This window comes from Meles meles, chromosome 7 (assembly GCF_922984935.1).
Source record: "Meles meles chromosome 7, mMelMel3.1 paternal haplotype, whole genome shotgun sequence".
NCBI lineage: Eukaryota > Metazoa > Chordata > Mammalia > Carnivora > Mustelidae > Meles > Meles meles.
Genome location: NC_060072.1, coordinates 102573851 through 102593971, shown reverse-complemented (window position 1 = coordinate 102593971; position 20121 = coordinate 102573851). Strand labels below are relative to the sequence as shown.

General features: G+C 42.3%; 1 non-coding gene across 1 annotated transcript; it reads right to left on the bottom strand.

The window, feature by feature from the left end:
* Positions 1 to 2704: 2704 nt before the first annotated feature.
* On the bottom strand, positions 2705 to 2918 carry LOC123947697. The gene has a single exon (XR_006819782.1). It is a non-coding gene; the product is annotated as a small nucleolar RNA U3 (small nucleolar RNA).
* Positions 2919 to 20121: the final 17203 nt, after the last annotated feature.

The following is a 20121-nucleotide window of genomic DNA, read 5'->3' as shown; positions in this document are numbered from 1 at the left end:
TTTAAGTTTTGCACTTCTCCAATGACATCGGATAGGAAGCCTCTTTTCACGTGCTTATTTGTAATCCATGTATCTTCTTTATTGAAGTACCTATTTAGATCTTCGGCTCATTTTTAGTTGTTTTGTTTTTTTATTGTTGAGTTTTAAGAGTTCTTTGTATATTTTGGATAGCAGTTTAAATTTGTCTTTGCAAATATTTTCCCTCAATCTGTCAACTGTCTTTGCATTCTCTTGACATTGTCTTTACAGAGGAGTTTTTCATTTTAATAGAGCCCAGCTTATCTTTGGATACTGTGTCTAAAAAGTCATTGCCAAATTCAAGGTCATCTAGATTTTCTCCTGTGATCTCTTCAATGAGTTTTCTAGTTTTGCATTTTACATTTAGGTCTGTGGTGCATTTTGAGTTAATTTTTGTGAGAGTGTAAGCTCTGAGTCCAGATTCATTCTTTTGCAGGTGAATGTCCTGTTGTCCCAGCACCGTTTGTTGAAAAGACCACCTTCGCTCCGTCATTTTGCTTTTGCTCTTATGCCAAGGATCAGTTGATTATATTTATGTGGGTCTATTTCTGGGCTTCCTGTTCTGTCCCATCAATCTATCTGTCTTTTCTTTTACCAATACCATGCTGTCTTGGTTACTACAGCGTTATAGTAAGTATTGACATTGGATAGCATCAGTCCTCCACCTTGGTTCTTCCCCTTTGATATTATGTTGATAATTCTTGGTCTTTTGTCTCTGCCTATAAACTATAGTATTAGATTGTCAACATTCACAAAATAACTTGTCAGAGTTTTGACTGGGATTGCATTGAATCTATAGGAAACTAATTTTAAAGTACTATTTAAATACTATTCACAGTACCTCTAAAATTTAAATATATATATATATGTGTGTGTGTGTGTATACACACACATATACACATATATATAACTAAATAAGTAAATATATATTTACAAACACATGTAAATAAGCCTAACAAAACATGCACAGGCTCTGTTGCCTGACAACTACCAAGCACTGCTGAAAGCAATTAACCCCTAAACACATGGAATGACATACCATGTTCATGAATTGGAAGATGCTGTATAGTGAGTATATTAATTCTCATTAATCTATTCATTTAATGCAACACCGATCAAAATCCCAGGAAGAGTTTTTGTAGCTATAGACAAGGAGATTCTAATTTTTATATGAATCAAAGAAACATTCTGGCAAAAGCATTTTTTAAAAACTTGTAAAAAGTCTCAGTAAAGAAATAGAAGCTGTAATGAAGAACCAGTGGAATTTGAGAAATTTTAAAAATGCAGTAAATCACTATTAAAAATTCAGTGGATGGCTCAATAGAAGGACAGAAGAGAGGACAGAATTCATACACTTGATAGAACAATATAAATTATCCTATATGAACATCATAGACAAAATAGACAGGAAAAATAGGACTATTACAAAAGATCTAACATCAGAGTCCCAGAAGATGAGTATAAATGATGAGGCTGAGAAAGTCCTCAGAAAAATAATGTCTGAAAATTTCCTGAGTTTGGCTAAAGACATAGACAATAGATTCAAGAAGCTGACTGAATTCTGAATAGGACAAACCCAAAGAAATACATTCAAGTCACAATGTAGTAAAACTTCTGGAAACTAAAGGCAAAAATTAAACTAAAAAATAACAATAATGAAAGCAGCCAGAGGGGGAAAATGTATTAAATGCACATTGCTAAATGAAAGAAGCCAATCTGAAAAAACTGTGTGATTCCAGCTATATGACAGTGGAAAGAGCAAAGCTGTGAAGACAGTGGAAAGGCTGGTGGTTTCCAGGATTTGAGGTGGTGAAGGGAGGGAGGGAAGAATAGGTGGGGAATAGGTGTTGTTAAAACAGTGACACTGCACGTTCCTGGTACTGTAGCGATTGATCTCTGTCTGTCATCCATTTGTCATTTATCCGTTTGTACATCCATAAAGTGTGTAATCCAAAATGTGAACCTTAACTATAGACTTCAGTTAATAATAATAATAATAACAACAATAACGGCTCATAACTGTAACAAATGTACCAAACTAATGCGAGTTGTTAATAATGGAAATAACTGGAATGGGGCTGTGTGGGTGGTGGTGAGACAGATAAGTAAGAACTTGTATTTGCCACTAACTTTTTCTATGAATGTAAAACTAGCCCCAAATAAAGTCCACTAAATTTTTCCGAAGATTTTATTTTTTTAAGAGGTTCCTTGGGATGCCTGGGTGGCTCAGTCAGTTAAGCATCTGCCTTCGACTCAGGTCCAGCCCCAGGAGCCCTGCATTGGTCCCCTTACTCAGCGGGAGCTTTCTTCTCTCTCTCCTCTGCCCCTCTCCCACGCATGTTCCCTCTCACTTTTTCTCTGTCAAATAAATAAATTAAATCTTTCTGAAAAAAGAAAAGATTTTATTCTTAAGAAATCTCTATACCCAATGTGCAGCTCAAACTTAAAATCCTGAGACCAAGAGTTGCATGATCTACAGATTGGGTCAACAAGGTGTCCCTAAAGCCCACTAAATTTTTAAGTGATTTTTAAATCAAAACAGTCTCAAAAACATGGAGAGTACTTGTCTGCAGTATACCTGGGATGGCTACAGTAAGTTCTCTCCACAGAAGGGAAATGAAGGAACCAAAAGGAAGGAAGAACATGGCAAGAGTGAAAATATGGGTAAATAGGATTTTTTTTAGAAGCCTCTCAAAGGGTGTCCCTTCCCTTTTACTCCCCCAGAGGAGGAGAAAAATAATCATCAGTGGCAAAGGGCAGCTGGAGAAGCAACATCCAGACCTGGCTTCATGCTCAGGAAGGGACACTGCATCTCCTCCTTGTGGTTTGGGGTGTCTTACACATGGAGAGAAACTTTTCTAGTAACAGAGGGTAGAAATGATCCCTGAAAGTATGGTCTTGATAGATTTTCTAAATTATGTTAGCTGGTTGAAGCAAACATTGTAACACAGTCTAATATTCCTCAGTGCATAGAGAGAGAGAAGTAACACAATTCTGTTACAAATGAGGAGGAGTAAAATGATGTAAAGGAGGTGAAGTTGCCACACTCTATTTGATCAGATAAAATGTTGACACAATAGAGTAGTAAATTATATATCCATAATGAAATATCTTAAATAAAATGGACCAGTTTCTCCAAAAGTACAAACTACCACAATTCACCCAATAGGAGATAAGTAATTTGAATAACCTGAAAACTATAAAGAAATCAAATTTTTAACTTAAAACCTCCCAAAAAGGTATTTCCAGATTAGCTTTATTTGAAAATTATAGCAAATGCTCAAAATAGAATTATCAATAATCTCCTATAATTTTTTTCACTAAATAAAAGAGAATACTCTCCAACACATTCTGTGAAGCCTGTATTACTATGATGGCAAAATCAGACAAGCACAACACACACACGAAAACACTGCGGACAAACATTCTGGGTTAATGTGGATACAAAAGTCTTAGCAGTGTAGTAGCAAATAGAATCCCACGGTGTATACAAAGCATATACTTTATGAGTATTGTGTTTATTCCAGGGAAGTAAAGCTAATCCAGTATTTGAAAATCAGTCAGTGCTATCTATCATGTTAACAGGCTAATGAACAAAAATTTATCATATAATACGTTAATGCAGAAGTAACATTCCAAAAATTTAAATTTATTTGTGATTAAAAACTCTCTGCAACCTAGGAAGGAAGAAACTTCCTCAAATTGATAAAAAGCATCTACAAAAATCCTATATCTACCATCATAATTAATGGTGAAAGACTGAGTTGTTTTCCCTTAATGTGAGTACAAGAGGTGTCCATTCTTCTGTGATAGCAGTGGAATTTCTAGCCAGGGCAGTAGGGCAAGAGAAGGAAACAAAAGCCATACAGATTGGGAAGGAAGAAATAAAACTGTACCAATTTTTGGATGAAATGATCATAGAAAATTCCAAGGAATCTATACGCACAAACAAAAACGTCCTAGAAATTAATGAGCTTTGCAAGTTCTCAAGTTACAAGATCAACATACAAAAATCAACTATACTTCGATAATACTAAAGATAAATACATGTAAATTGAAGCTAAAAGTATAGTACCATCTACAATTGCTAACAACAACAACAAAAACTTAGCTACAAATCTCACAAAATACATCCAAGACTTGTGTGCTCAAAACAACAAAATGCTGTTGAGAGAAGTCCAAGAATTTCTGAGTAAGAGGAGAGGCATAAGGAGACCATGAATGGGAAGACTCAACATAGGAACGATGCCAGTTCTCTCTAGATTAAATACAGGTTTAATGCTGCTTCTCTCAAAATGTTAGTACTTTAAGGCTTTGTGACAAATATAAACAATATTATTCTAAAATTTATATGGGAAGAGGACATGTGAATATTTATTCACAGATGACATGATCATACATGAAGAAAGCCCCATTTGTAATAGCATGGAAAAGAAAAAAAAAATTCTTAGGAATAAACTTAACCATGGAGGCAAACAATTTGTACACTGTAAGCTACAGAACATTGGAGAAGGAAACCCAGAGGACACCAATAAATGGAATAACATCTTATTCATATATTAGAAGAATTAATATTGTTAAGATGTCCATATTACCTAAAACGAGCCACAGGTTCTGTGCACTTCTTATTAAAATCTCAGAGATACTTTTGCAGAAATAGGAAAATTTATCCCAAAATGCATATGGACTCTCAAGGGATCCAAATGGCCCAAACAGTATTGAAAAGAACAGTTTGGGGGGGGGTGTTTCACACTTAGAAAGCTAAGTGTGGTACTGACATACAGACAGTTATATATACCAATGGAATGCCCAGAAATTAACCCTCACTTATACAATCAACTGATTTTCAACAAGGTGCCAAGACTGCTCAGTAAGAAAAGGATGGTACAGATGGGGTTGGGAATACCGGACGGCTAAGTGCAAAAGAGTGAAACTGAGAACTTCTTAGACCATACACAAAAATAAACTCAAGGTGGGTTAAAGACCTAATGTGAGACCTGAAACCATAAAAACCCTAAGAAAATATAGGCAGTAATCTCTTGGACATCACCTCTGCGACATATTTATGGACATGTCTCTTCAGGGAAGAGAAACAAAGCAAGCATAAACTACTGGGAGTACACCAAAATTTTAAAAAACTTGCACAACAAAGGTAACTATCAACAAAATGAAACGGCAACGTACTGAATGGGAGAAGATACTTGCAAATACTATATCCAGTAAGGGTTAATACCCAAAATATATAAAGAACTCATACAACTCGACACCAAAAAGCCAAATAATCTGACTTTAAAATGGGCAGAGAACTGGAACAGACATTTTTTTTCCCAAAGAAGACACACAGATGGCCAACAGACACATGAAAAGATGCTCAACATCACTCACACCATCATGGAAATGCAAGTCAAAATCACAGTGAGCTCCCACCTCATACCTGTCATTATGTTATTATCAAAAAGGAAAGAAATAAGTGTGGATAAGGATATGGAGAGAAGGGAACCCAGATCCACTGTGGGTGGGAATCCAGACTGGTGCAGCCACTATGGAAAGCAATATGGAGCTTTCTCCAAAATTTAAAAATAGAAGTACCATATGATCCAGTAATTCCACTGCTGGGGATTTACCCAAAGAAAATGAAAATACTGATTTGAAAAGGTATCTGCACTCCTCTGTTTACTGCAACATTATTTACGATAGCCAGGACATGGAAGCAACACAAGTGTCCACCAATAAATGAAGGGATAAAGAAGATGTGAATATAAATATCCCTGAATAAATAGAGAACAAACTGGTGGTTGCCAGAAGGGAGATGTGTGGTGGGATGGATGAAATGGGTGAAAGGGACCAAGAAATGCAAACTCCCAGTTATACACAACTAATGAATCATTGAACACTAACTACATCAGAAACTAATGATGTGCTAGATGTTGGCTAATTGAATTTAAGTTAAAAAAATAATAAAAAATAAAACTTCCAGTTATAAGTAACTCATGCAGATGAAAAGTACAACAGAGGAAATATAGTCAATAATTTTGTAATAACATATGGTGACTACAATTACGGTGGTGAGCACTGAGTAATGTATAGAACTGTATCACTATGTTGTACACCTGAAACTGATTGTATGCCAACATTGTTCTTCTAATAAAAAACAATGTAAATATCTAAATTTAAAAATATCGATATCTAAATTTAAAAATGTCGATCGCTAGAAAGTGCCATCATCGAGCTTTCAGCGAGTCACTGATCACAGATCACGTAACAAATACAACAGTAATGAAAGAGTTGAACTATTGCAAGAATTATCAATATGTGACATAGAGACAAGAAATGAACAAATGTTACTGGAAAAATGGCACCAAGAGACTTGCTGGACACGGGCTTGCTACAAACCTTCAGTTTGTAAAAACCACAGTATCTGTGGAGTGCAGGGCAGCCGACTGCAGTGAAATGGCGTTCCACTGTACAAATTATCAAGGAAATAATGGACTAGTCAATGCATGGGACTAGAGAGCCGTCATGCTGACAAAACTGATTTGTCTTTCCTACGAGCAAAGATCTAATTTCCCAAATGTGAAAAACAAAACCTTAAATCTTTTTGGAACTTTTGGGATAGAAGGATATGATAGAAATGGATTTCTCAGAAAAGACTCAAAAAGTGCAAGCAATAAAAGAAAGGACTGATGGATTTTATGGTGTTAAAATTAAAAAACCTCTGCCTGGGGCGCCTGGGCGGCTCAGTGGGTTAAGCCTCTGCCTTTGGCTCAGGTCATGATTCCAGGGTCCTGGGATCGAGCCCCGCATTGGGCTCTCTGCTCAGCAGGGAGCCTGCTTCCTCCCCCCACCCCTGCCTGCCTCTCTGCCTACTTGTGATCTCTGTCTGTCAAATAAATAAAAATAAAATCTTAAAAAAAATTTTTAAAAAAAACCTCTGCCTGACCAAATGAACGCAATAATCAAATACTACTTTATATCCATCAGAATTACAAAATTTCAAATGCCTAGTAGCAGTTGGTGTTGACATGGATGTAGGGAAATGAGAATTTTCTCATGCTGCCAAGGAAGAGTGGAAGTTGGTTCTCTAAAGCTCTGGTGCTGGCAGAAGAGAAGTACGTGCAGGGTGCCCTGGCATGTGGATGCAGAGACCCCGTGGGGTGAGGATGGGCTCTGCAGAGGTGGGAGACTGGACGCAGAAGGGAGTTAGAAATGTGGAAAGAGACAAAACTAGAGCAAACCCCATGATGCTGGATTGGAATTAGTTATTTATGTGTGCACGGACCCGGCTTTCATGGATAGATACGTAGATGGACTGGTGGATTGATTTTGGGTCGCCTGGGTGGCTCAGTTGGTTAAGCGGCCACCTCTTGATTTCCGCTCTGGTCGCGACCTTGGGCTAATGAGATGGAGCCCCTAGTAAGGCTCTGCACTCAGCGGGGAGTCTGCTGGGATTCATTCTCTCCCTTTGCCCCTCCCCACACTCATGCTCATGCGTGCATGCATGCGCTCTCTTTAAATAAATCTTAAAAAGGAAAAAGGTCTCCCCATTTAGACTACTGTACAAATTTTCTCTAGTAAAAGGGCCTGGCATAGTGGTACTCCAATAGCAGAGGGCACGTCTAACACTCAGAGCGAGACTTGTAAACACTAAAAGCCATCCGTGTTCCTTGGAGAGATGGCTGAATGCAGGGCTGGGGCAATACCTTACAGACGTTGATGCGTCTTGTTCTGCCAGATAGAACGAAGGCGCTCCATGGGCGATGAAGGCACGTCAAGAGGACACTACCAAAAGGCTCACACAGACCACTTCTGCGACCGTTTGAATGTCATAATAATGACACCAAGAGATTGTAGGCCATTGAATAAAATAAGAAACCATGAGTCCATACAGATAAAAAGAAATGTTAAGTTTGGTGAGCAATAGGGTACTCAAATGGTTTCAGAGTACCTCTCTACTGTAAGGACCAATTTAGCCAGAGGCTTCCATCCAGGTTAAACAATAACCTTGTTGTTTAACCCTTAAACTGTCCCTGCTCCCCTTCCCCCAGGGGACTTACTTAAAAACAAGTCCTGGAAACCAGCCCCAGGTAACAAAGCCCAGATACAAGGGTGGGTCAGGCCAGGTGGAGACATCTGACCAGTGGGGGGTTGCATACTGTCTCCCTATCTCTAAGGAGTATGGGCCTCGCCCTTTGGGAGCCTTTTGGGCACCAGTTCTAACCAAGGTGATAGGCTAGGCCAAATGTCTACTATAGGGTAAATTGTAATTCAATTGGTCACTTATGTGTGACCTAACATAACTGTGGAGTTTCCTCTGTGTTACAATCTTATTGGCCACCTGTGTGTGGCCAGGTCCAACCACATGGCCTTTGCCCTTAAAAACTAGTCTGTGAAACAGAGAAAGGTCGCCCTCTCTTGTAAGAGGTGCTGCCCCGAACGTTCGGTTTGATTCTTTTTTTTTTTTTTTAAGATTTTATTTATTTGACAGACAGAAATCACAAGTAGGCAGAGAGGCAGGCAGAGAGAGAGAGAGAGAGGAGAAAGCAGGCTCCCCGCAGAGCAGAGAGCCCGATGCGGGGCTTGATCCCAGGACCCTGGGATCATGACCCGAGCCGAAGGCAGAGGCTTTAACCCACTGAGCCACCCAGGCGCCCCCGGTTTGATTCTTGATGCTTGGCGGAAAATAAAGCTTTGCTTGACCTTTGCTTTGTTATCAGTCTTGCTCCTTTAATCACAGACCCATTATTGGGGGACCTAACATCTACAAGATACTTACCAATTACAAAGGAAAAGAGAGGCCTGGCAAATCTGCTGTGGCCAAAGCAGACAAGCAGCCTGGTGGGCTACAGTGAGAAAACCACAGCCTGGCTTTGAGATATTCTGCCCAACTATGCATAATCTGCATAAAGCCCTGAGGAAACTATTCTTTTCTTTTCTCTTCTTTTCTTTTCTTTTCTTTTTTTAATGAGAAGCAGTCTACTTGACACTGGCCTGTGCCTTTTGAGAGTCTCAGGGTCACAAAATCAAAGACTAAGAAATTGTCGCAGATGGGAAGAGACTGCAGAGAGATGACAAGCACAGGCAAAGCAGGAGTTTGAACTGGGCTGGGTCCGTTTGCTGGAATGGGAGCCACGGGACAACTGTGGCCCTAATTGGGGTCAGATGGCAGGCATATGACATCATCAGGCACAATCGTTGTACTGTAGGTGTATATGTATGTAGGAGAATATTTCTTTTTTTTTTACTTTTTTATTTAAATTCAATTAATTAACACATCATGTATTATTAGTTTCAGAGGTAGAGTTTGGTGATTCACACCCACTGCTCATTCCATCGCATGCCCTCCTTGATGCCTATCACCCAGTGACCCCAGCCCCCAACCCCTCCCCTCCAGCTGCCCTCGGTTTGTTTCCTTTGGTTAAGAGTCTCTTATGGTTTGTATAGAAGAATATTCTTGATTGTAAGAAATACACGCTGGAGTATTCGAGGTGATAGTCAGATGGCAGCCTTCAGTAGTCTAGGAAAACTAAATTCATTCTGTACCTGCAAAGCTTCCATAAAACCTGTAACTATTCCCTGAAAATTAAAGCACTCTGTTGCCAAATTTTTACATTGAAAATATGCATGTATGTGAATATAGTGAACAAACTCGCCCATATGTAAGTAAAACCCCAGTGGATGCTGAAACCACACACAGTACCAAGCCTTATATACATAAATACATTTTCCTATTCATACACACCTGTGAATAAGTCTACTTTATAAATTAGGAACAGTAAGGGATGAACAACAATAACAAACTTGACCAGTTTGAACAATATACTGTTATAAAAGTTAGGTGAATGTGGTCTCTCTCTTTCTCCGAAAACATCTACTTGTCCGGTCCCTACCCTTCTTCTTGTGATATGGGGGATGCTGAAGTGCCTGCATGATGAGATGACATGAGGTGAATGCTGTAGGCCCTGGGCTCGGGGCCTGGGGACCTCCTGAGCACCTGTCAGGCAGAGGTCATCTACCCTGGAGCCTGGTTGGCTTCAGATGACTGAGACCCTGGACTGGGGAGAGGGGCCACCACAGAAGCAGCAGGGCCCCAACAGGCTCACTATAATGGAAAGACTGTGGTGCTGAGACAGGGAAGGAACCCAGACGTGCCTCCAGAGGAGAATCGTCCTGTAAATCTAAGCACATGGGCACAGGCAGGCCAGAACGACGCACCGCACTCTGAGCGAGGGAGGCATCTCAGCACGGCTTGCTGGGCAGGAGCGGGGACTCCGTGTGCGCGTGCTTCACGCCAGCTGAGCAGTCCCCAGCTATGGAGTATGAGTACAAGCATGTGACGCAGAGTACAAGAAAGGGGCAGGACTGTCCCAGGGGAGGACAGTACCGGTCACGCGGGCACTGCCTTCCATTTCATCCTCATTTCTTTATCTGACACAAACCTGGCTGCATTTGTGGGCAGTAGATCTGTGGATTCATGGTAGGTTATTCCTCTATGATGGAAATATTTCAGTTACTAAGCTTTTAAAACAATAAGATAAATTGTTATCAAAATTTCAGAGGCTCTGAGCAGAGCAGAATTCGCAGGTAAGGTCTGGCACCGCTAGAGGCCACACGGAAGCTTTCCCGACTAAACACACACACGCCCCCCCACAGCTTGCGACCCAGTCCCTTGTCCCAAAGCCAGCAGCAAAGAACCCCTGCCCGGATTAATCGGGGTGCAGGGGAGTGGCGTTTCTGAACAGGGAGCACGTGAGCAGAGAGGCACCGACCCCTTCGCCTTCTGGAGGAAATATTTTCTCTTGCAGAGACTCAGTCTCTGACTAATGTGAAGGAAGAGCCAATGAAACGTTTTATGTACCATTGTATAGAAGATGAGAAAATATTTCCAGTTTTAATAAGTGTCATCACAGATATCTTTACAGCTTACTAATTATACCTAGACCCAGACTGGATGTTCCGATGTAGGTTCCTGCTCTACCCTGACTCCCGAGTGTTCGGAGCAGAGGCAGTTGTGAACTGCTATTCCTCAAGAGACCGTGGAGGCTGTGTCATTTGTCACAGGCTTTGAGGAACAGAGTTCTCCTGTGAGTGTCACATCCCCCGGCATCGCCAGTTAACCTGACGATCCCCAAAGGGACCAGGGACCATGCTAGCCCCGCAGTGCATTCCACGAGGAGAGACACGCCACTGTCTGTCTGACTGGGGCTCGTTCTCCCATTGTTGTGTCACACGTGAACAGTGTGGGAGCCAAACGCCCCCAGGAGGCACCTTAACGGGGTTGACTTCATCTCCACTGTGTGAGGACGGAGATGTGGGTCCAGAACTGATGTAGAACTTGATCTCAGGGTTCTGTTCAAATGTGTTCTCAACCGGATCCGTCTAGAAAAAAAAACAAAAAGCAGGAGCTCAGTGTTTAGAGTTCATGATTCTTAATGTCCGTCATGAACATTACAGTATTTCTCAGTAAGGGGCTGTAATTCTAGCATTTTTGTTAGAAGTGTTTGAACACACGAGGCTGCTGCCGTCACGCCGCCAGGAGCGGTCTGCTCCCACCACGGCATAGAGCACTGCTCCGCAGGCTCCTGCCTAACCTTCCCCTGGGAAGCACCAGGACAGGGCGCCTGGGGGGCTCAGCCTGCAGGGCTCTGCCTTCCGCTGGGGTCATGATCTCGGGGTCCTGGGATCCAGTCCCTCATCCAGCTCCCTGCTCTGTGGGGAGCCAGCTTCTCCCTCTTCCACTGCCCTCCCCTGCTCGTGCATGCTCACTCTCTCTCAAATAAGTAAAATGTTTAAAAGGAAGGAAGAAAAAGAAAAGAAAGTGCTAAGATGTGGAAAGAAAGGTGGATTCCATCCAGAGTGGGTAAAAGAGAAGTGGACTAGAAACTAACGAGAGGAATTCTGCCTGTGGGGTACTTACTGAAGCTGTCCCACTCAGGCATACTGATGTTTTGAATTAAAGGCACTTGAGAAACAGTGCAAGCAGGACACTCTGACCCTCCCTTGTCCTCCCGAAAGCAGGCAATCTTCTCGCTGTGAAAGGTGCCCTCCCTGTCCCAGGAGGAGGGAGGACAATCCTAACACCAGAGAGGGGACATCTGGGGCCAGGAAGGCAGCGCAAACAAGCCTCGTCGCACTAGCCTAACTGGGGTGGCACCAAATCAGCCAGACTGTAGGTTTTAGCTTTTCATTTTTTATTTATATAACTGGATTCAGTTCGGCAATTTTTCAAAATAATTTTTCGTGTTCAACATCATGGGAATTTCCCTTGTGTAACTAAGCTCATTCAAAAGATCAGATTTGGTGTTTCACAAAGATGTTCCACCTTTGGGCAATAACAATGAAACATGCTGAAAACAATGTCTATTATCTTTGATTCGCTCCAAGGAATACTGCTGCCATCAGCACAGGTGAAACCATGCATGTCCTTGTTAAAATTCAGAGCTATAGCTCAAAAATGCTTCTGTGTTTTCAGCCAAAATGCTGGGTTGTGTACAAGTTTCTTTAATAACCAAGGGAGCATTCTTATTATAGGCTTACCCTCAGCAATCTTTTAAATCTGTGGCTAAAACTTAAGGCTATGTTCTCAGTTAAAACAATAACTTGTATTTTTCACAGCAGATGTAAAGTCAATAAAATCCTAATTTAAAAGAATTCTTTTATTCCGTAGTAAGATTACTAGTACTGTACTGTAATCTTTCCTTCTAATAGTGTTCTCATCAAGTTACATTAGCCACTTAGAGTGATCTGGGGCATGATTCAGTTAACTAGGGCTGCCAGAACAAAATACTGTGCAGTGGGGGACAAGAGGAAGGTCAGCACAGTGGGGTTCTGGTGAGAGACTCTTCCTGGTTTACAGATGGCCGCCTTCTCACTGAGTTCTCACTAGGGGGTGGGGAGGGGATGGTAGAGGGGAGGGAGGGAGGGAGAAAAGCCTCCAAGCCCATCAGAGTAGAGCCCCAACCTTGTCTCATTTAACCTTAATAATCTTATAAAACCCCCTATCTCCAAATGCAGTCACATTGAGCATCGAGGTTTCAACATAAGAATCAGGGTGGGGGGGCGCCTGGGTGGCTCAGTGGATTAAGCCGCTGCCTTCGGCTCAGGTCATGATCTCAGGGTCCTGGGATCGAGCCCCACATCGGGCTCTCTGCTCCGCAGGAAGCCTGCTTCCTCCTCTCTCTCTGCCTCTCTCTCTGCCTGCGTCTCTGCCTACTTGTGATCTCTCTCTCTGTCAAATAAATAAATAAAATCTTAAAAAAAAAAAAAAAAGAATCAGGGTGGGGGGGGTGGAGGGACACAATTTGTTTTATAGTTACAGTCCCTGGTCCCCCAAAATTCACATCCTCACATACAGAATTCTTGCATTTCACCCCAATATCCCTGAAAGGCTTTGCTCAGCACCACCTCTAAGTCAGAAGTCCAAGGTCAGAATCACCTAAATCAGGTCTGGGAGGGATTGGAAGTAGATTCGTCCCAAGGCAAATTCCTCTCCAGTGGGGAATCTTTACTGCTTCCAAAATACACTGGTGGGACAGGCTCCGGGGGAGATCTTGCCACTCCAAAAGGGGAGAAAAAGGAAAGAAGGAAGGAGTGGCAGATCCCAGACAAGTCCAAACAGGCAAATACCAGCCCATCTTAAGGCTGAAGAATCAACCTGTTTGGCAGCATGTCCTCCCATCCAGGCCCACCAAGGCAACAGCCTCCCTTCCCAGGCCCACCTGGTGCTCTGTAGCTGTTCTGCTCTCTGAAACCGAGGACAGACACAGCCTTGCCCCTGAGCTTGTTGTGAGAGGGTCAACCCTTATGGACTCTGTTTGCTTGTTTGTTTTTTAAAATTTTATTTATTTATTTATTTATTTTTCATTTGAGAAAGAAACAGAAATAGTGACAGAGAGCTCGAGCTGAGGAGAAGAGGGAGAAGCGGCTTCCCACTGAGCAGGGAGTCCGACTCTGGGCTCCATCCCAGGACTCTGAAATCAAGACCTGAGCAGAAGGCAAACACTCAACTGACTGAGTCCCTTGGGTGCCCCAGCCCTTAGGGCCTCTGAATTGCCTTCAGGGTCATTCTTCCCTTTGCTAAGGAACAGTGCACATTTGCAGCCTGGTAGCTCTGTGGTCCAGCCCCGTAAAATCCGGTCCTCCCTTCCCCCATCAGTCTCTGTCCCTTTCCCTTCAAACCTGCAGCCTCTCTGTGGCTTTAATGCCATCTCTGTCCCTGGCCCCTGCTGACAGGGCTGCTTAAATCCCTGAGACACAGCCCGGAGGTCTTTATCAAATGGTGATTCAGGCACACCGTTGGTGTTCTCAGAAAAAGCTTTCTCCTTTTTTGCGATATGGACAGGCTTGAGAATTTTCTAAAGTTCTGATTTCTGATTCCTTTTCTTTTTTAATTTGAAAAATGTTTTATTTCAGTTTGCAGAAGCATAGTCTATCAAATCCAAGGTTAGAAGTGGATCAAGAAGGAAAGGCTTTTTTATCTACTCAGCAAAACACAACAGAGAACATGTAGCAGCAACACCATCCTACTTAACCTAAGAAGTGACCATAACCAGATTTCCTTCAGCTCTTCGTTCACTTCTCAGTCCCCTTGCTCTTGGGCGGAGAGCAGGCTGCTCTTGTGAGTCGTCTGTTTCTTGGCTGATACAGTCTTTATTTCCACGAGGCCTTGACACTGTCCTACTGTCCAAGACTCAAGGTGTCTGTAGTATGTAGCAGTTAATTCTCATTCCCCTTGCTCATTCCCCTTGCTCTTGGGCAAGTTAATTCTCATTCCCCTTGCTCTTGGGCAGAGAGCAGGCTGTTCTTGAGAGTCGCCAGTTTCTCGACTGATTCAGTCTTTGTTTCCACGAGGCCTTGACACTGTCCTTCACTGTCCAAGACTCAACATGTCTTAGTGTGTAGCAGAGCCTTGGACAAGCCTGTAGGGACAGTGAAAGCAACCTGCGGATGAAGACAGAAGTTCTAGAGGCTAGAAGCACGCAGGCAGGGCCAGGCTCCCTCCGAGGCCCCACCGGGGAGGATCCTTCCTTGCCACCCCAACTACCGTGGCCCCAGGCAGCCCGAGCTCCCCGCGGCATAGCTCCAGCATCTGGTTCCATCTTCCTGGCTTCCTCTGCCCTTCGAGTCTCTGCCCCTCCACAGGGTATTCTCCCCTCTGGCTGCTGGCTGCTTGACAATTCCTTCTTTCAACTCATTCCTCTCCTCTCACAGTAATGAGGACCCAAGCCAGACCTCCAGCACTTGGCCTAGAAGTCCCCTCTGCTGAACAGGGCAAGTTCTGCCCCCCCCACAAAATCCTACAACACAGTTCAGCCACGTTCTTTGCTCCTTTACAACAAAGTTTGTCTTCCCTTGGCTTTCCAATAAGCTCTTCCTCATTTATGTCTGAGAACTGTCTAGAACAGCCCTTCATGTCCACATCCTACCAGCACTCTGCCGTGATTATTTATGTGTTCTCTAAGAAGATGGAGGCCTCCTACCCAGCTCCCCACTTTCCCTCCTGGCTCCCACCAGAATCATCCAGAATGCCTATAATCTATTCAAAGACACTTCCTGGGTTTTTCTGGGCTTTTTCTGGGTGTGCTTCAAGCCTCTCCCAGCCTCGCCCATCACCCAGTTCTAAAGCCACTTCCTCATTTCTAAGTATTTATTGGAGGAGACTTTACTTCTGGGCACCAAAATCCTTCCTGGTCAGAGCTGTCTAGAGGAAGAGATCCGTCAGGAGAAGTACATCTATCTAAATCTGTCTCTTGTTGGTTCTTTACCATAATCATGTGAGCCACTTCCTCGTAATAAATAAATATATATATTATTTGTTTATGTATCTTTATATTTTTATATGTGTCACCCTAACTTTGTAGACATACAAAGATTTATTGAAAGGAATTAGTTCACATGCCTATGGAGGCTGCAGAGTCCCAAGGTCTGAAGTCAGCAAGCTGGAGGTCTAAGAGAGCTGGAATGGTGTCAGCCCCAGACCAAAGGCCAGCAGACTTAAGACCAAAGAAAAGACAGTGTTTCTATTCAAGTCCAAGAAAAGACCAATGCCCTGCCCATTTGGTCAAGCAGAAGGAGTTCCCTCTTATTCACAAGAGGGTCAGTGTATGACATCTATTCAGGCCTTCAACTGATTGGATGAGGCCCACCCACACTGGGTAGAGCAATCTTTTCTATTCAAAGGCTATCTCATCCCAAACACCCTCACAGACTCGTTTTGACTAAATGTCCGGGCACTCTGTGGCCCAATAAAGTCAACTCAGAAAACTAACCATCACAGGAAGTATTTCCTCATTTTCTGTTCTCTGGAAGATTTCCAGAAGATTGGAATTATTTCTTCTTGAATGTTTGATAGAAGCTATCTGGGTCTAGAATTTTATTGTGGGAAGATAATTAACAACAGATTCGGTTTCTTTAATAATTATAGGAATATTCAGGTTTTTACATTTTGGATTTGAATAACTGATATTTTCTAATTTGTCCAAATATTTCTTACATATTTTTCATATTTTGAAATGGTCCAAAGTTAGTATGTACTACATTATCGTTAACTATCTGCCTCAGATATGATGTCCTTTTTATCATTTTTTTATATTAGCCTTATGTACCTTTTCTTCCCGTTTTTGTTTCTCAATGAACCATTACATGCTTTTGTCACTTTTATTGGTTTTATCCAAGTTGAAACTGTTGGCTTTACTCTTCCTTTCTATTTTGGTACTTTCTCTATATCATGAAGTTTTGCTTCTAAGTTACTACTTTTTTGCCTTCCACCCTCTTCAAGTTTAAATTGCTATTTTTCTATAACTTCTAAAAACAGATGCTTAGCTCATTAATTTTTCAGGCTTTCTTCTTTAAATTTTATGTACAGAAGGCTATGCGCGGGTTTTAAATACTGCTTTAGCTGTGTTCCACAAATACTGAAGCGCGCTGTTTTTATTAGTCAGTCCAAACTGTCCTCTCATTTCCATTAGAATTTCTCCTTTGACTCCTGGTTTACTTAAAAATGTTTTTCTTAATTTGCATGTAGGAGTTTAACATATATTTTTAAAGATTTTTTAAATTTATTTGACAGAGACAGATCACAAGTAGGCAGAGAGGCAGGCAGAGAGAGAGGAAGCAGGCTCCCTGCTGAGCAGAGAGCCCGATGTGGGGCTTGATCCCAGGACCCTGAGACCATGACCTGAGCCGAAGGCAGAGGCTTAACCCGCTGAGCCACCCAGGCACCCCTAACATATATTTTTAAAATACTTAACTCTAACTTTGTTCTTTCACCGTCAGAGAACATACTCTCCATGAGTCCCACCCACTGATGTTTGTTGAGACTTAGTTTGTAGTCAGTCTGCTCATTAAAAAAAAAAAAATTTTTTTTCTGAGTTTTTAAGAAGAAAGTGCTTTCAGCATTTGTTGTGTGTCCTGTATTTGTCCATTAGGTCAATTTTTTTTTATCATTTTATTTCAAATATTTCCTATAAATTACTGAGTAATTCCCTATCATTGAGGGTTTGTCAATTTCTTCTTACTATATGTATCTAAGGCACACTACTGGTCCATATATATTTAAAACTAGTATGGACTTCTAGGTAAAAGTAGCTTTTCATTATATAACTACATGACTTTCTTTACTGCCAATAATACTTTTTGTGTTAGGTTTTATGATTATTTATATAGTGATCTCAGCCTCCCTTCAGTTAATGTCTAATTGACATTAAAACCTTTTTTAGCTTAAGTTCAGAGGTTTCCCTCATGAACAATATGTAGTATGTGTTAGATTTTATTGTATCTATTCTGACAGTATTTATTTTGTCCCTGGAGTGTTTCTGTCTCTTGTAATCAGTTTGGTTAGTGGTTACTGAGATTTCTTTCCATCTTGGTTCTTGATCACCATTTGTCCCATCTGCTCACTGCTTCTTTGCCTCTCCTTTCTCATCTGATTAGATTAGCTGACTCCGTGAGTGCTCCTTCTGCCTTTGAACCTCGTCATACTGTTCCTATTCTATTTGTAGTTTCCCTGGAAATTAAGGTGGCCCCACTAACTCACAAATCCGAATGTGATCAAACCTTTCCCCTCCTTCCTGGGCAATGCCCAGATGTTAGACTGTTGTAGATTTTCTTACCCCTCTCCTGAATTAAATGTTATTATCTCCAGTTTAAGTCCATCTTGTTTTGTTCTTCAGTCCTCTACACATTGTGTCCACTGTTCTAGTGTTAGTTTACATCTGCTTAGGTGTTCACCTTCTTTGTTCTCTACCCTTTTTATCCTAGACCCGTCCTTCCAGACCGCTTTCTTTCTGCCCAAAGTACCTTCTCAAGAATTTCCTTCAGTGGGATTGTGTTGCTGACAGATTCTCTTCTCTTAGCTCTCATTCATCTGTAAATGAAAGAAATTCACCCTCATTCTTGAAAGATACTTCTGTGTTTCTAGGTCGCCAGTGATGCCCTTACAGCACTTGAGTATGTCTTTCTTCTTCAAGTTTCTGATGATACTGTTACCATGCCATCTGCTATCATGTTTAGGCAATCTCTCTTTTTTCACTCAGGATGACATAAGATGTATGTGTCTAGATGTGAATCTGTTCTCACTGATCACGCCTGGGATTTGCTAAGCTTCTTGAGACTGTGGATCTACTACTGAGTCTGAAAAATCTCCCTGTTTTATTTTCAACTATTGTTCTGTTGTCTCCACTCACTCTTCAGAGCTTGGACCAAACGCTGGTTGGAACTTCTCACCTCTCACCTGCTATGTTCATCCTCTCTGCTGTATTTTCTAGAATTTTCTCTCTCCATCCTGTTCTGATTTGTCTTACAATTCATTAATTCTCCCTTCTGTTCTGTTCTACACATTTTTCCTGCCAGTTATGTCCATATAATTTTCATTTACAGAAGATCTGTTTGATTATTTTCTGAGTACGGCATGCCGCATTTTCCCTGCAGTTATTTTCAGGGTTGTCATTGGCCGTATTTTACAAACTATAATTTGTACTTTTTTTTTTTACATTTTTAACATCTTTGAAATAGATACATGTATGGAAACTCATGTTCTTTTATAATTCCTACCAGCCAAAAAGCAGCTATAGGGATCATTAATATGTGTACGAAATGGAACTCAGAAATTGGTGTAAAAGGGGAAAAGCATCTGTAAGGTGGGTAGCTGAGAAGCAGGTGTGCGAGGTCTTCTTCTCCAGCAGAGGCACCAGAGGTGCGGTAGCAGCTGCAGCCAAAGTCGCCATGTGATGAAGTTTCGGTAAACTCTTACACTCTGTGCGGTCTGTGCGCTGCCGCACAGAGCAGATGGGCAGTGCAGGACCGCTGGAGACAAGCTGCCCTACAAGTTGGTCGGGTCTTCGCACTGTGCCCTGCACCTGTTCCTGGACGTGGTACTCCCTGGGCACCACTATTTGTCTCAGCTTCCCCTTGCTGACTCACAGCAGCGCAGCTGGCACAAAGCCACTCCCTCGAACAGTACCCGTCCGTTAGCTCCCAGTTCTGGGCGTCCAGGAGTCTGGTGGGCATGGCAGAGCTGGGTCCTCCGCCGAAGGTCTCCTAAGGCTGGAATCAAGGTGTTGGAAAGGGCTGCGGTGTCACCTGAGGCTTGGGCTCCTTTCGTAGCTCTCCTGGTTGTTAGCAGAATTCCTTTCCTTGCAGCTGTCAAACTCATAGGGGCTGCATCTTCAAGGTCAAGGGGAATCTCTCTCTGACACGAACTTCTTGGAGAGGGTTCGCTTGATTAGGTCAGGTCCACCGAGGGCAGTCTCCCTTCTCATTCACTCAGAGTCAGCTGATTAGTGACTTAGCCAAGGGAGCCGATGGTCCCTCTCCTTCTCACTCATCCTGCCCAGACTCAGCGGAGGGGATTTTCTAGCATTTGTGCAGCGGGTGGCAGGGATCTTCAGGATCTCTTGGAATCCCACCTATGAGACTTTCCTACAAGGAGCTGCCCCAGGCCATGGGGGTCATGCATGGCTCATACAGTTTTTGAGTGTGTTTATTCCCATCATGCACTCAGTGACAGTGGACCTCACCACAGGTTAGACGCAGGGATCACTGGGTCTACTGAGAGACAGTCCCAGGCTAAAATGTCATTTGCCCACGGTGTGCCCCAGCTCTGTGCTG